Source organism: Peromyscus eremicus, unplaced genomic scaffold (assembly GCF_949786415.1).
Source record: "Peromyscus eremicus unplaced genomic scaffold, PerEre_H2_v1 PerEre#2#unplaced_666, whole genome shotgun sequence".
Lineage (NCBI taxonomy): Eukaryota > Metazoa > Chordata > Mammalia > Rodentia > Cricetidae > Peromyscus > Peromyscus eremicus.
In genome coordinates this window covers 133,514-150,393 of record NW_026734902.1, presented here as the reverse complement: position 1 = coordinate 150,393, position 16,880 = coordinate 133,514, and the positions used below count along the sequence as shown (strand labels likewise).

General features: G+C 39.4%; 1 non-coding gene across 1 annotated transcript; it reads left to right on the top strand.

Annotated features, from left to right (window-relative positions):
• The first annotated feature begins 16,576 nt into the window (after nt 1-16,576).
• Trnak-cuu (transfer RNA lysine (anticodon CUU)) lies at nt 16,577-16,649 on the top strand. The gene has a single exon. It is a non-coding gene; the product is annotated as a tRNA-Lys (tRNA).
• Nucleotides 16,650-16,880: the final 231 nt, after the last annotated feature.

Genomic DNA, 16,880 nt, shown 5'->3' with positions numbered 1-16,880 from the left:
TTTTCCTCGCAGGGTAAGAGTGCCGCAAATAGCCAACATCTGGTGCCATGACCAAACGGTTGCTTCTGGGTGCTCTGTGCCGGGAAACCTGTAAACCGGGGAGTCTGCTCCTTCTGTGACAGACCACTGTCCATTTGCTGGTCGCAGCTGCATGCAATACTGCTGCTTCAATTGGTGAGTCCCCCACTTTTCAGCCAGCATAAACGTTTTCCTGAATTTGTGGGAATGTCCATTGAGCATCCGGCATCTCACTGAGTATTCTTGAAACTGGGGGAACCCCCGACCACAGTCTTTATTGGCTATGGTCGGCCCCTATCGCAGGCCTAAATTTCTGGCCATCTACCATGTCTACAATTTGAGATATTCCTTGCAGTTGGACCACCACCGTTGGGTGCATCCAGGGCTGTGTGAGAGCGACACGTTTTTCTGGCTTGATGAAGCTGTAGACGCTGTTCCAGATTACCGAGAAATCCTTACTTCACACAGCGTAGGCCCCTGCTTTTTGGCTGACTAGCCTTCTGTCAGCCTGTGCCTGGTGAAGGTCTGTCCTTGGCCTTAGGGATGCCTGGGGCCTTGGCTGCAGATCATGTGGGGTTTTTTTATTTTTTTTATTTTTCTGCCTCTCTGCTGCAGACACGGGAAATAAGGCTTCCAACCCCATCAGTCCTACCTCTCCCTTGGCTGTCTTCTTGAGGCTTTAAAACCTCTCAGCTTGAACAAAAAAAAATATTGAATTTTTTGCACATAGAGAATAAGAGGTAATCATTAGCATGAAAAACTAAAAACCACCCAAAGAATCACCAGTATAATGAAAGAGAAAAGAGCCTGCAAGCTGCATGAATTTTGCAAATTCCTACACTGTCTTATAGTCTAAACATCCTCGCCAAGTGAGAGTCCAATTCCATAGATGCCTTGTCCTGAGGAAACCTGTTGGACTAGGCTGCATGGTTCCCAACAGTGTTTCTCTGGACCTGACAATATTATCAGCCGATATCTGTGTGTTGCTTTCAATGTTTATGGGATAGTTGTTGTTTAAGGTTACTTCAACCTGTTGACTGTTTCTAGAAAAATATTATCACAACACACACATACGTACAGATTATTCTGGGTCAGGACCATGCAAGAGTACATAAGACTAAAGTTATGCTTTTCGCTTAGGTTGTAAAAGCTGATCACATGGGAGATCCAAGGCATAATCAGGTTGGTTACATTATTCTCTTAAAGGCAGGTTAAACTGAAACAAGCTGAGCACACAGTAGGACAACAGATTACATACACAGTCTTAAATTATCTTAAGGCATATTATTAACTTTGTTTCAAGGTCTAGCAAAAGCAGTCTCTTTGAGAATTAAATAATATTTTCAGAAAATAGAACAGCCACATAGGATACCATTAAGTAACCACCATGGGCTTGATAAAGAAATGTATATCCTGGAAAGAAAACCCTCTCAGGAAAATGGAGTGACAGTTGGAGAGACAGGAACGACTGAGAGTATGACAGCTTGAGATCCCAGGCCTGGATGTGAAAATGACAACTGCCAGAGAGTGAAAGTAGAGATCTTTAGGGTAGCAACACAAAGTAACAGTTGCTGATCTGAGGGAGGCTGACAGAGGGAAAGTACCTTATAGACTGACAGGAGCATAGAGAAGAACAGAACAAAAGCAACGAACTTTATAAGGACAATCAGTTTCCCTCAAGGATATGGGAGAAGCCATCCCAACATGGGAATGTGCCCATAATTTTTGTAGCTCCCCTACCCACTTAGCAGTTTGTAACAGTTGCAATTTGCTTAAGGGAACAGTTGAAATCGTTAGGGTGGGGTGGGAGGTGACTGGGGAGCAAACAGCAGCCTCTCTTGAAGCAGGGGACAGTCTCTAGTTCCCATATTAGCCCATGTTCTGCTGACCTTCCTTTAGTGCTTTATTGAGAAAATTTGCATCTATGATCCTCAGATTGGTTGGTCTGTAGTTTTTATTTTTGTTATGTCTTTATTTGGTTTAGGAACCAGGGAAATTTGGACTTTGCAAAACTTTTTTGAAGCATTCTTTTGTTTTTTATTTTATGTAACAGTTGGGGAACCATCAACTTTACTACTTCTTTAAAGCTTTTCTAAAATTCTGAGGTAAATCTACATGGGCATGAGCCTTTTGATGAGCAGGTTATTTTAATTGAAAATTCCTAAAGTACATTCTGCGCTTTCCTGTCCCCCATCTCCTCCCATATTCACTCCACCCATGTGACTCCACACTTTCTTTTTCTCTTTTAGAAAAGAAACAAAGAGGAAGTAATCCAGAATTTTAAAAAAACAGTGAGAAAGCACAACACACGCACACACACACACACACACACACACACACACACAAAATCTATAAAAACACAAAATCAGAAACCACAGTATACAAGCAAAAGACCAGTACAATAAAAAATGCCTGAACAAAGCAATATGAGACACAAAGTATTACCAGAAACACCATTGAGTTCATTCTTTGTTGGCCATGTGTTGCTGGACATGGGGCCTACCCATATGTGTGGTTTGTATACCTTATGGGACTCCATTGTAGAAACTGGATTTTTCCTGTGCAAGAGGGTGTCTGTTAGAGCTAGCATCTTGGTTAGGGATGGGGGTTCCTATCCACTTCCTTCTCTTGTCACCGGGATCATGTCTGGCTAGTACCTATGCATGCTGCCACCATCTCTGTGAGTTCATATGAGCATTAGTCCTGGTGTTTCTGAAAGACACTGTTTCCTTGGTGTCATCCATCTCTTTTTGCTCTTAACTTCTTTATGCCTCCTCTTCTGCATTGCTCCCTGAATCCTGAGAGAATGGATTTGATGAAGACATCCTATTGAGAACTCCAAAGTTTTTCGATCTCTGCACAGTGTCCAGTTGTGGGTCTCTGTATTAGTTCCTACCTACTGCAAGAAGACATTTCTCTGATGATGACTGAATGAGATACTGATCTATGGGGATAGCAGAATGTGGTTAGGAGTCATTTTTGTTATGTTTCTTTAGCAGAACAGTAGTATTTGGTTTACTGCTAGGCCTACGGCATATCTAGTCTCAATCTTGGTTACCCAAGCAGCATCTGTCATGGGATCCATCTCATGGATTCAGACTAATCAGAGAGTGGATGGTTGCTTCTACTACATTAATCTCACTATTGCACCATAGATCCTAGGGATTGTAGGTTGTTACCTAGGGTGGTTACCTTTCTTCTCTGGTAGCATGCAGAGTACCTTCCAGTACCATGAACACTAGTCAGTAGACTAAAGGCTCTATTTAGGCAGCAGCTATATTTCTCCATGTTCAATAGATATTCAGATGATCCTGATGTTGTCCTTCAGCAATAGTGCCTTACCATCAGTTTGTGGAGTGCAACCAATAGCCCTGGCAATAGCCTATGGTGTTTGTGGATTTCAGTGGGGCCCCTTAGTCCAACAACTTAAACAGATGTAACCCATTCCTGAAACTAGAGGATTCATTTAGTGGTGAAATTTGTTTAGACCAGGCATAATCTCTCTCGTGTTAGATGAGGTTGTTTAGTAGTAGCTTTCCATATGAGAAGATAGAAGTTTTTAAAATTTAATAAAACTGTAATAATTTACATATAATTCCACCCCTTCTTCTACTCTCTTATACTTCTTCCATGTCCCAGTCCCTTCATCTTTCCATAATTCATAGCCTCTTCTTTAACTATTGTTATTACATATACATATAAAAGAATAATATATTTATATACATTATTATAAATTAGAAATACTGCTTGCTGAGTTCATTCAGTGTTACTTGCCTGCATATGTTTCTAGGGCTGACCATTGGGTATTGGAAAACTGGACTCTTTTAGTGCTGTTTCAATGTCATTGTTTGTGATGGATCTGCTTAAAATGTTTCATGTCTTCTTGGTTTAACTTTCAAAGGTCATATATGTATTATGATATTCATTCTTTTTTAGGTTTCCATTTTGGTGGAATATAGGTTTTTGAAGAATTTCCTTACAAGAATGTAGATTTCACTTGATTCTGTTGTAATGTCTTCTCGTACATCTGTAATTTTTTTTTCATTTTGGACTTTTCTTTCCTTTGGTTTATTTGTCTAAAATGTTTCCCTTCTCCAACTGCTGTCAGCTGCACCCATGCAGCATTACCTCAATTCCTGCTCCCTCCTTTCCTCCATGCAGCCTTACCTCAGTTCCTGCTCCCCCTTTTCCTCCATGCAGCCTTACCTCAGTTCCTGCTCCCCCTTTTCCTCCATGGAATCCAGTTTGCACTGCCAATACTCTTGGGTGTGGAGACATTCCAGACTTACCATGTGTCATACCCTTAAAGCAGCAACTATCATTTGCCAAAGGCTCCTTAGATGGGGTGAGATGTTATATTTGCCTTCTCCCTCCATGATGGGATTTGTCTGCTTGAGCTTGTGCAGGTCATGTGCATACTGCCATAGCTATGGTGAGGTCATATGTACAACTGCTTTGTATTCAGAAAACACCTCTGTATTATATTCACCTACCACCTCTGATCTTAAATTTTTTCTGTCCTCTCTTCTGTGATGATAGGTGAGTCTTGAGAGGGAGAGGTATAATATAGACATCCCATTCAGAGCAAGGCACTCTGCAGTCTCTTTTTTGTGATATAGGCACTTAGAGCTATAAATTTTCCTCTTAGGACTGCCTTCATTGTATGCTATAGATTTTTGTGTTGTATTGTCATTTTTATTCAGTTTTAGGAATTCTTTAATTTTGTTTTTCATTTCTTCAGTAATCTGCTCATTGTTTAGAAGTGTGATTTTCAGTTTCCACAATTATATTCTGTGGTTTCTACTGTTGTTGTTATCTAACTTTATTCTATTGTGGGGTGATATACCACAGTGAGTGATTTTAATGTTTCCTGTATGTGTTTAGACATGTTTTGTGTCTCAATATGAGGTCTGCTCAGTGAAAGTTCAACGGGATACCGAGAGTAAGGTATACTCTGTGTTTGCACAGAATATCTATAGATATGTGTCAGGTACATTTGATCTAGGATGTCATTTAACTGTCATTTCTCTCTTCATGTTTTGTCTGGATGATTCATCCATTAGAAAAAGGAGTTATGTTTGTCTTTCTGAGTCTGGGATACCTCACTCAGGATGATTTTTTCTAGATCCATCCATTTGTCTGCAAACCTCATGATGTCATTGTTTTTCTCTGCTGAGTAGTATTCCATTGTGTATATGTACCACATTTTGTTTATCCATTCTTCAGTTGAAGGGCATCTAGGTTGTTTCCATGTTCTGGCTATTACAAACAACGCTGATATGAACATAGCTGAACAAGTGCTCTTGTGGTGTGGTTGAGCATTCCTTGGGTATATGCCCAAGAGTGGTATAGCTGGATCTTGGGGGAGATGGATTCCCAATTTTCTAAGAAATCGCCATATTGATTTCCAAAGTGGTTGTACAAGCTTGCATTCCCACCAGCAGTGGAGGAGAGTTCCCCTAGCTCCACATCCTCTCCAGCATAAGGTGTCTTCAGTGTTTTTGATCTTAGCCATTCTGACAGGCATAAGGTGGTATCTCAGAGTTGTTTTGATTTGCATTTCCCTGATGATTAGGGATGTTGAGCAATTCCTTAAATGTCTTTCAGCCATTTGAGTTTCCTCTGTTGAGAATTCTCTGTTTAGTTCTATAGCCCATTTCTTAATTGGACTGTTGGGCATTTTGATGTCTAATTTCTTGAGTTCCTTATATATTCTGGATATCAGTCCTCTGTCAGATGTGGGATTGGTGAAGATCTTTTCCCATTCTGTAGGCTGTCGCTTTGCTTTGTTGACCGTATCCTTTGCCCTACAAAAGCTTCTCAGTTTCAAGAGGTCCCATTGATTGATTGTTTCTCTCAGTGTCTGTGCTACTGGTGTTCTATTTAGAAAGTGGTCTCCTATGCCAATGTGTTCAAGACTACTTCCTACTTTCTCTTCTAGCAGGTTCAGAGTAGCTGGATTTATGTTGAGGTCCTTGATCCACTTGGACTTAAGTTTTGTGCACAGTGATAGATATGGATCTATTTGCAGCCTTCTACATGTTGATATCCAGTTTTGCCAGCACCATTTGTTGAAGATGCTTTCTTTTTTCCATTGTGCACTTTTGGCTTCTTTGTCAAAAATTATTTGTTCATAGGTGTGCGGATTAATATCAGGGTCTTCAATTCGATTCCATTGGTCCACATGTCGGTTTTTATGCCAGTACCAAGCTGTTTTTATTACTGTAGCTCTATAGTACAGCTTGAAGTCAGGGATCGTGATGCCTCCAGAGGTTGTTTTATTGTACAGGATTCTTTTGGCTATCCTGGGTTTTTTGTTTTTCCATATGAAGTTGAGTATTATTCTTTCCAGGTCTGTGAAGAATTGTGTTGGTATTTTGATGGGGATTGCATTGAATCTGTAGATTGCTTTTGGTAAGATTGCCATTTTTACTATGTTAGTTCTGCCTATCCATGAGCATGGGAGATCTTTCCATTTTCTGACATCTTCTTCAATTTCTTTTTTCAGGGACTTAAAGTTCTTGTCATATAGGTCCTTCACTTGCTTGGTTTGTATTACCCCAAGGTATTTTATGTCATTTGTGGCTATAGTAAAGGGTGATGTATCTCTGATTTCCTTCTCCGCTTTTTTGTCCATTGTATATAGGAGGGCTACTGATTTTTTGGAGTTGATCTTGTATCCTGCTATGTTGCTGAAGGTGTTTATAAGCTGTATCAGTTCCTTGGTGGAATCTTTGGGGTTGCTCAAGTATACTATCATGTCATCTGCAAATAGGGAAAGCTTGACTTCTTCCTTTCCAATTTGTATCCCCTTAATCTCCTTATGTTGTCTTATTGCTCTGGCTAGAACTTCAAGTACTATATTGAATAAGTATGGGGAGAGCGGACAGCCTTGCCTCGTTCCTGATTTTAGTGGAATTGCTTTGAGTTTCTCTCCATTTAATTTGATGTTGGCTGTTAGCTTGCTGTAAATTGCCTTTATTATGTTTAGGTATGTTCCCTGTATTCCTGATCGCTCCAAGACCTTTATCATGAAGGGGTGTTGGATTTTGTCAAATGCCTTTTCAGCATCTAGTGAGATGATCATGTGGTTTTTTTCTTTGAGTTTGTTTATATGGTGTATCACATTGACAGACTTTCGTATGTTGAACCATCCTTGCATCCCTGGAATGAATCCTACTTGATCATGGTGGATAATTGTTTTGATGTGGTCTTGGAGTCTGTTTGCCAGTATTTTATTGAGTATTTTTGCATCAATGTTCATGAGGGAGATCGGTCTGTAGTTCTCTTTCTTTGTTGTATCCTTGTTTGACAGGATACTAGATGTGGAACAAGGATGACTGGACTGCTACTCACATCACCAGGCAGGCTACCTGGAAAACAGGACCCCAAGAAAGACACAGGGATCGCCCAACGACAGAGAAATGGAATGAGATCTACATGAACAGCCTGGACAGGAGTGGGGGTAGTGAAGGGCGAGGGTCGAGGGAAAGAGAGCTTGGGTGAGTGGGAGATCCCAGCTGGATCAAAAACAGAGAGGGAGAACAAGGAATAGGAGACCATGGTAAATGAAGACCACATGAGAATAGGAAGAAACAAAGTGCTAGAGAGGCCCACAGAAATCCACAAAGATACCCCCACAACAGACTGCTGGCAATGGTCGAGAGACAATCCGAACTGACCTACTCTGGTGATGGGATGGCCAAACACCCTAATTGTCGTGCTAGAAACCTCATCCAACTACTGATGGATCTGGAGGCAGAGATCCATGACTAGGCCCCAGGTGGATCTCTGGGAGTCCAATTAGCGAGAATGAGGAGGGTTTATATGAGAGAGAATTGTTGAGACCAAGGTCGGATAAAGCACAGAGACAAATAGCCAAACAAACAGAAACACATGAAATATGAACCAATGACTGAGGGGTCACCAACTGGATCAGGCCCTCTGAGTGGGTGAGACAGTTGATTGGCCTGATCTGTTTGGGAGGCATCCAGGCAGTGGGACCGGGTCCTGTGCTCATTGCATGAGTTGGCTGTTTGAAACATGGGGCCTATGCAGGGTCCCTTGGCTCAGCATGGGAGGAGGGGACTGGACCTACCTGGACTGAGTCCACCAGGTTGATCTCAGTCTGTGGGGAAGGCTTTGCCCTGGAGGAGATTGGAATGGGGGGCGGGCTGGGGGGAAGGTGAGGGGGGCGGGAGGGGGGAGAACAAGGGAATCTGTGGCTGATATGTAGAACTGAATTGTATTGCAAAATAAAAATTAAAAAAAAAAAGAAAAGAAAAAGGAGTTATGGCCAGCTCTCATTAGACAAAGAAGTGAGTGACTCTTCTCACACCCAGAGAGTCCTGGCCTTGGACCCAGGCCCTGAAACAGAACCAGTCCCCAGGATCCCACACCGACTCTGTGCCAGTTGCTGGCCAGCAGCGAAAATTGTTACAGGAAGGCCCCGCCCAAAACCCTTTATGGGCCCCTACAATATACAAGTTCTATGCCATGCCCCAACACCTGTGACCTGTGACCCCAGTAGCTTTCTGAGGCACAGAAACCAAACAAGCAGCTATAATTGGACAAAGAGCTCTCATTGGAACAAGAGTAACTTTGAGACAGGGAATCCACAAGCCCTCAGACCAAGAGTGGCTTTCTGAGACATAGAATCTGCCATCATTCATTGGACCAAGAGAGGCTTCCTGAGACACAGAATCCATCAGCTCTCACTGGAACAACAGGCTTCATAAGACAAAGAGTGGCTTCATAAGTTACAGAATCAATTATCGTGGGTTGAGCCAAGAGCAGTTCCCTGAGATACAGAATCTCCCAGCTCCAATTAGACCAAGAGCTAAGATTGGATCCAGAGGGGCCCACTGAGACACAGACACTACAAGCACAGAGTGGACCAATAACAACTCACACAGACACAGGCACCTCTTATACCTATCAGAGGAGGAGATAAGCAGATGTCAATGCAAAAATACATACAACAACATAACAAGCAATACAGCATCACCAGAACCTAGCCCTTTTCCAACAGCAAGAACTGAATGTCACGATGTAGAAGAAGCAGAAGAAAGTGACCATAAAAATAGCTTCACAAAGATGTTAGAGGCATTTCAAGAAAAAAAGGGGAAAAATCCCTTGACGAACTATAGGAAAAGAGAAACAAAAAAAATGGAAGAAATCAATAAAGAAATTGAGAAAAAGACAAACAAAAAAATGGAGAAATCAAAAAAGAAATAAAGGAAAAAACAAAAAATTGAAGAAATAAATAAATCCCTTAAAGAAAGCCAAGAAAACCATGAAAAGGCAATTAAACATGTGAGGAAAATAGTTCAAGACGTGAATGGGGAAATAGAAACAATGACGAGGACACAAACAGAGGGAATGCTGGAAATAGAAAATCTTAGTAAACAAACAGGAAACACAGATGCAAGCATAACCAACAGAATACAAGAGGTGGAAGAGAGAATTTCTGGTGTAGAGGATACAATAGAGGAAATAGAATCGTCGGTCAAAGAAAATACCAAAGTCAAAAAAGTCAAAACCCACAATGTTCAGGAAATCTGTGACGCCATGAAAAAGCCAAAACTAAGAATAATAGGGATAGAAGAAGGAGAAGAATAAAAACTCAAAAGCACAGAAAATACACTCAACAAGATCACAGAAGAAAACTTGCCCAACTTAAAGAAGGAAATACCTATGATGAAACAAGAAGCTTATAGAACACCAAACAGACTAGAACCTCGCCAAAAAAAGTCCCCTCACCACATAATAATTAAACAACTAAACCTACAGAATAAAAAAAGAATATTAAGAGGAGCAAAGGAAAAAGTCCAAGTGCCTTATAAAGGCAGACCCATCAGAATAACACCTGACTTCTCAATGGAGACATTGAAAGCCAGAAGAACCTGGACAGATGTAATGCAGACACTAAGAGACCATGGATGCCATCCTAGACTAGTATAACCAGCAAAACTTTCTATCACTGTAGACGGAGTGAACAAGACATTCCAAGACAAAACATGATTTAAAAAATACCTATCTACAAATCCAGCCCAACAGAAAGCACTTCAAAGAAAATTGCAACCTAAGAAGGTTAAATACACAAACAAAAACACAGGCAATAGATAACCACACAACAGTAAATCCCAAAAAGAGAAATACACACACACTGCCACCAAAAAATAATAGGAATTAACAATCACTTGTCATTAATAGCCCTTATTATCAATGGAATTAATTTAACTACAAAAAGACACAGGCTAACAATGGATATGAAAGCAGGACCCTTCTTTCTGCTGCATACAAGAAAAGCACCTCAACTTCAAAGATAGACACTACCTCAGAATAATAGGCTGGGAAAAGACTTTCCAATCAAATGGTCTTAAGAAGCAAGCTGGTGTAGCTATCCTAATATATAACAAAATAGACTTCAAACTAAAATCAATAAAAAGAGATCGAGAAAGACATTATATATGGTGATATTTTATTTGTATTAAAATGTTATTTGTATGTTAATAAATAAAGTTGACAAAGGGTCAGAGCTATTAGCAAGCCATAAGAAAGCAGGGCAGTGGTGGCATAAACTTGTAATGCCAGCACCTGGTAGGCAGAGCTAGGTAAGTCTCTGTGTGTTCAGGGATACAGCCAGTATTGGATACACATGCCTTTAATTTCAATAACAATCATAGAAAACCTGGAAGCCTATACAGACAGGCCGTGAAGAGGCGGTCATGTGGTTGTGTTTACAACCAATGAGAAGGCAGAACAGGAACTCTATATAAAGACTTTAACACAGGGGTAGCTCTGGTTCGGAGAGGTAGGACCACCACAGGAGGAAGGGTAAGGTTTTAGCTCTTAGCTCTGACCTCTTGGCTTTCTTCTTTGCATTGGTTCTGTGTTTCTTATTTAATAAGAAGGTTGGTTACATCTATATTTGGTGCCCAACATGACAAGAATCTATTAAAAACCGCTTGGCTTGGCTTGGCGACAGGTCATACCTTTAACTAAGGAAGACATTGAAAAATTATGGATAGAAAATGAAGCTTGGCAAAAAGCTTGCAGTAATTTTTTGGGAGAAATTAACAGCAAATATCCCAAAAGCAATAGAATTGATCTTATAAAGAGAGCTGATTGGATCTTGCCTCGAATTGTGAGGAAAAAACCCATATCTGGAGTCGTACATTTTATAGAGATGCCAACAAACAAGGAAAGGCAGGTTACAAATCAGAAAATTTAAGTAAAGTGGTTCAAAGTCCTTATAATTCAGTTCAAAAATCAGAATTGTATGCTATTCTGTTGGTATTAATGGATTTTTCAGAACGTCTCAGTGTAGTAACTGACTTTCAGTATGCTGAAAGAGAAGTATTACATATTGAAACTGCAGAATTTATCCATGATGCTTCAGAATTAACTTCACTATTTATTCAATTACAAGATACAATCAGGAAAAGGAGTCATCCTTTATATATAACTCACATCTGATCCCATACTGGTCTGCCAGGCCCTCTAGCACAAGGCATTGAGGAGATTGATAAATTATTGATAGGAAATGTGCTGGAGACCTCAGAATTTCATAAAAAAATCATGTCAATAGTAAAGGTTTAAAAAAGGATTTTTCCATAACCTGGCAACAAGCCAAAGAAATAGTAAAGAAATGTCCTACTTGTTCCTTCTACAATCAAATGCCATTACCAGCAGGATGTAACCCAAAGGGTACTCAGAGGAATGAAATCTGGCAGATGGACGTGTTTCACTTTGCAGAATTTGGAAAATTGAAATATGTACACCACAGTATCGATACTTATTCAGGATTTCAATGGGCAACTGCTTTGAGTTCTGAAAAAGCTGATTCTGTAATCACTCATTTGCTAGAAGTTATGGCCATCATGGGTATACCTGCACAAATCAAAACTGACAATGCTCCATCATATATCTCTGTTAAAATGAAACAGTTTTTTGCTTATTACAATATAAACCATGTTACAGGTATACTACATAATCCTACAGGTCAGGCAGTTATAGAAAGATCAAACAGAACTCTAAAGGATATGCTCAATAAACAAAAAGGAGTAACAAAAACCCCCAGAAATAGACTACATAATGCTCTATTAACTTTGAATTTTCTCAGTGCCAATGAGAAAGGAACAACAGCTGCAGAGAGACATTGGATAATAGAAAAAACTACAGAATTAAATCAACCTATATACTTTAAGGATGTGCTGACCTCAGAATGGAAACCAGGATATGTGTTACATTGGGGACGAAGTTTTGCTTTTATTTCTACAGGAGAAGATAAGCTGTGGGTACCATCAAAATTGATAAAGGTTCAATTTGAACATGAAAGACCTTTTAAATAGAGGAGGTGATAGTTCATCAACCAACATGAACATCCAATTTAAACTAACTTATACCAGTAACACATGCCTTCTCATTTAATCAGATAATAACTTGCCAAAAAGGAACATCCCCAAAAAACTTGGGGAAGGTTTTTTGTCTTTGTCTTTTAGGAGAATGAAGGTTAAGGAATCTGAAGAACACCGGACAAATGAGACAACTGAAGAAAAGGGACAAATCATCTATCCCAGGAAACAGAGTGAAATGGTGTATGGGTATGTTATCTAAAAAATTTTATGTCTTCCTAAATGTTTGTTTCTGCTTTTCTTTAAAGATTTAACACTATTAGTCTTCTAATAGTACCAGTTCAATTAAAATTTAAAGCTGACTTTGGAGTTGGAGCATGGCTCTCTCCTTCTTTAAACTCAAGCATGTTGTTAAAAGGAAAATGCAAACTCCCTGTATCATGCCAGAAGAAAAGAGCCATCTTCTACTATGGGACAGGAGAAAAGCCAAATTAATTAAGGGACTATTCTCTTACTAATCTTAACTCTTTGATTCTATTCTGATTCTTTAAACTTTTCTTAAGGTATGAATTTTATATCAAAATTTACAAGATTAATATATATATATATATATATATATATATATATATATATATATATATATATATATATATACTTTTTAAACTTTGTTAAGATATAAATGGTCATATAGAGTACTAACTAATTCTAAAAAGCCTCATATATAGTCTCTGTGTTCAAGTCTCTTATCAGTTTTCTGCAGGATATCAAGGCTAGGCCTCACATCAACTGAAGTTTCCAGGAAGAACATGGGGCCCCACAACAACAATTCCATGTGGACACTAATAATATCATTAAGCTGACAAACATCATCTACAGATCAGCTTTGGACTACAAAGTATTCAGAGAAATTTTGAGATGGCTAGCTGAGATGATCCAGTCTCAAAGACTACTTGAATAAGGACTTGTGATAAACCCGGAACTTTGGCATTATACACAGACTGGATAATGAAGGATATAGTTACCTTTCCTAGAATTTGACAATTAACCTAAATTTTTTCTTTCAAGGATAAAGATACCTTCGCCCATACCCAGCAGGAAGCAATTTCAAGAATACGACGCCCACATTCCCAAAGAGGTGGTGTGGGGCAGGTGGTTTTCTTGGTCTTTTAATGGGTTTTGGGTCTGGGATAATTGTCATTGATTAGGGGGAGTTGGTTACAAGTTGTTGTCAAGGGTTAGGAAAAGGGCTAAGCAAAGGAGATTAGATTTAAGGTTCTTATTAAAAAAAGAAAGAAAAGAAAAGAAAAATGTAAATACTTTACATTGGATTGGATCATTTTATATTATATACAAAATATATATATTGAAATTGATATTGTTAGAAAATGCTATATGTATATTTCTAATTGTACCGTTCATTTAACAATGTAATGCAATTTTCTGATCCTTGAATGTTGTTATTACCAACTATTAGGATATAAAGAAATGAAAGTTAGTAGTTAGACATTATAATAGAACTTGTAGTTATATATTTTAGATAGACAGGTTATCTTCAAACCCTTCAGAGATCTACAGAATATGGCATTTAAAATGTTTTCGTAACTTAGAAATTTTTTCCTTTTTGTTATCGATGTAACATACAATTAGTGATGTGTGGTGGCTATAAAATTTAATTTTTATATAAAAAAGATTTCATGGGTACTTTTCCTTGGCTATTATACCACAAATAAAATACAAAGTATAAAGAAATACAGAAATAAAAAGAAAAACACATTTTCACTTTTTCTCTTCTCTCCTTACTCTTTTCTTATGATTCATTTTGAGTATGTATCTAGAATATGGGAGGTTCTCAAATTTTAACTGTACTAAGAAGGATTACTCTCTATATATTTATAATCACCTGCATAACTAGGTGACAGCCATTTCTGGGAAAACTTTTGATTTTTGCTTCGGTTTTGTTTGTAAATTGATACTAGTTAGAGTTATCTGGCAGGCAGAACCCCAGTTAATAAAATTCCTACTTCTGATGCCTACAGGCAACCCTATAGGGAATTTCTTGATTAATGATTGATATGAGAGGACCTAACTAACTGGGAAACGTTACCTCTGGGTATTTGGTCCTTGAAGGTGTAAAAAAGCAAGCTGTGGGAAGGAGCCAGTATGCAGTGGTTTCTGCTTCATTTAGTTCCTGCCTCCAGTTTCCTGCCTAGAGTTCCTGGCCTGACCTCTTTTGATGATGGACTATGATGTGGAAATAAAAGCCACATAAACCATTGCCTCTCCAAGTTGCTTTTGGTCATGATCTTTTATCACAGCAATAGAAACCCAAAGTAAGACACTCATGTTTGAAGTTAAAAGAGAAAGAGGAAAGGTGGAATTGGTTGGAATGAAAACAAAATTTCCCAGGATCTTAGTAATTATAGACTTCCCATATCTAATCTGTGTCTGTGTCTAAGAGATTTATGGAAGCAAGATGGCATCATACTCTCTAGTGAAGACCTTTTGCTTTTATAATGGAATGTCTTTCTTCCCTTCCACTATGGCAATATTTTTTCTTTTGTTTTTATCAATTATTTTGTTAAAGCTACCAGAAATTATAACGACTAATTCATGCATAAATTCAAAAGTAAATTACTTTTTAAAAAGGCTATTAACACACCAGAAGGCTGTTTAAAATGCTGGTCCATTATGACTGCATATTCATTGGTCATAGTCTACCATTCAGCCTTAGTAGCCATGGAAACAAGAATTTTTAAAGTGAGTTACTTCTCTGACAACTAGCAGTCACTTACCTTCGTAGAAGAGAAAAAGAGGCAAGTATTTTACATTTCCAGGTGGTTTTATTAATCACATTCAATTTCACAGGACACAGAATACCAGAGAGGGCCATTGACATGTGATTAAGTATGTGTAAGTCTTGCTGAATATCATAAGTGCCTGGAAGCCCTGTGTGTGACTACAGGAAGCCAGGGAGCTACACTGCTGTCTGTGTAGCTCCCTGAAGTTGAGTGTATGAATTAGCTTTTTTGTGTTGTTTCCTTAACTACAAAATGGGGAAAACGACAAGGTGGGTAACATTGCAGGGTCAGTAATTACAGATGTACCAATACTCCTGAAGTGTTTAAATGAGACTCCACCTTCCAAATGGATATACTTATCCAGAATACACAAAGGTAAAAAGCTTACATCACATGGAGGCTTTCATATATGGTCTTTATGAAACATAGGAATCTACTCCATGGCTTTCAAACATAGGCAGAAACAGATCCTGACAAGCTAGCTCAGTGTTTTGGAACAACAGCAATCTTTATCCTGTTTCCACTACTTCCATAAAACTCCACATTCCTGTAGTCCACTGTCTCAAACGTGCCTTGTCAGGGAAGAGGATGTGGGCAAAGTGTTACCCAAGCTACTATCAATTGAAGACCCATCTTGCTGATGGAACGTCCTTAGTAGAACAGCTACTGACTCCACTAACTTAGGAAGTACATTTCTTAGAGACTATGAAGCCAAGCATAGCTGGTAGGGAAGGTTTCCTGGCAAGAGATCCCATTTGTAGGTCCCTCAAACCTCCTTCGTGGATAGTGGCAATGACATTATCCACATGCCTAGTGAGTTAATGACTTTGCCTCCTTCCTTTCTGATAAATTATCATCCTTCAGGTTATAGTTTTTTCCATGAATGACAGTACATCTGAGGGTTTGAACTGATGAGTGATTTAAATAAGTTTGTCCAGAGAGTTAAAGTGGAGTCTTAGGTGTTTTTATTACAAAATTTTTTCATTCATTTCACACACCAATCAAAAATACCCCTCTTTTCTTCTGCTGCCCCCCAGCCTCCCCTTCCAACCCATCCCCACTCCCTCCCACAAAAAGGCAAGGCCTCCCATGTGGAGGTACATTGAGTAGAGACAAGTCCAAGCCCTTTCCCCTATCTCAAGGTTGTACGAGGTGTCCCATGATATTGGTGAAATTATTTAGGCCACTCCACGTAGTTAAAAGGAGATTTATTCAATGGCGTAACTTACAAATTAAGGGATAGGTAGGTCGCGGGGTCTGGGGAAGGTCCTGAGTTCAATTCCCAGCAACCACATGGTGGCTCACAACCATCTGTAATGAGATCTGGCACCCTCTTCTGGCCTGCAGGCAGAACGCTGTATACATAATAAATAAATAATTCTTAAAAAAAAAAAAAAAATAGCCCGGCTAGCTCAGTCGGTAGAGCATGAGACTCTTAATCTCAGGGTCGTGGGTTCGTGCCCCACGTTGGGCGCCAGATATTGGTGAAATTATTTAGGCCACTCCACGTAGTTAAAAGGAGATTTATTCAATGGCGTAACTTACAAATTAAGGGATAGGTAGGTCGCGGGGTCTGGGGAAGGTGTATCACAGTCCAGCGGTGTTCTCTGGAGCTCTCCTCTGTCTACCTCCACCATCCAGCGTCCTGGAACCAAGAGAGCGTTCCCCGATCCGGATCTCGGGTCCCCAGGCGCCTCCCTTGGCC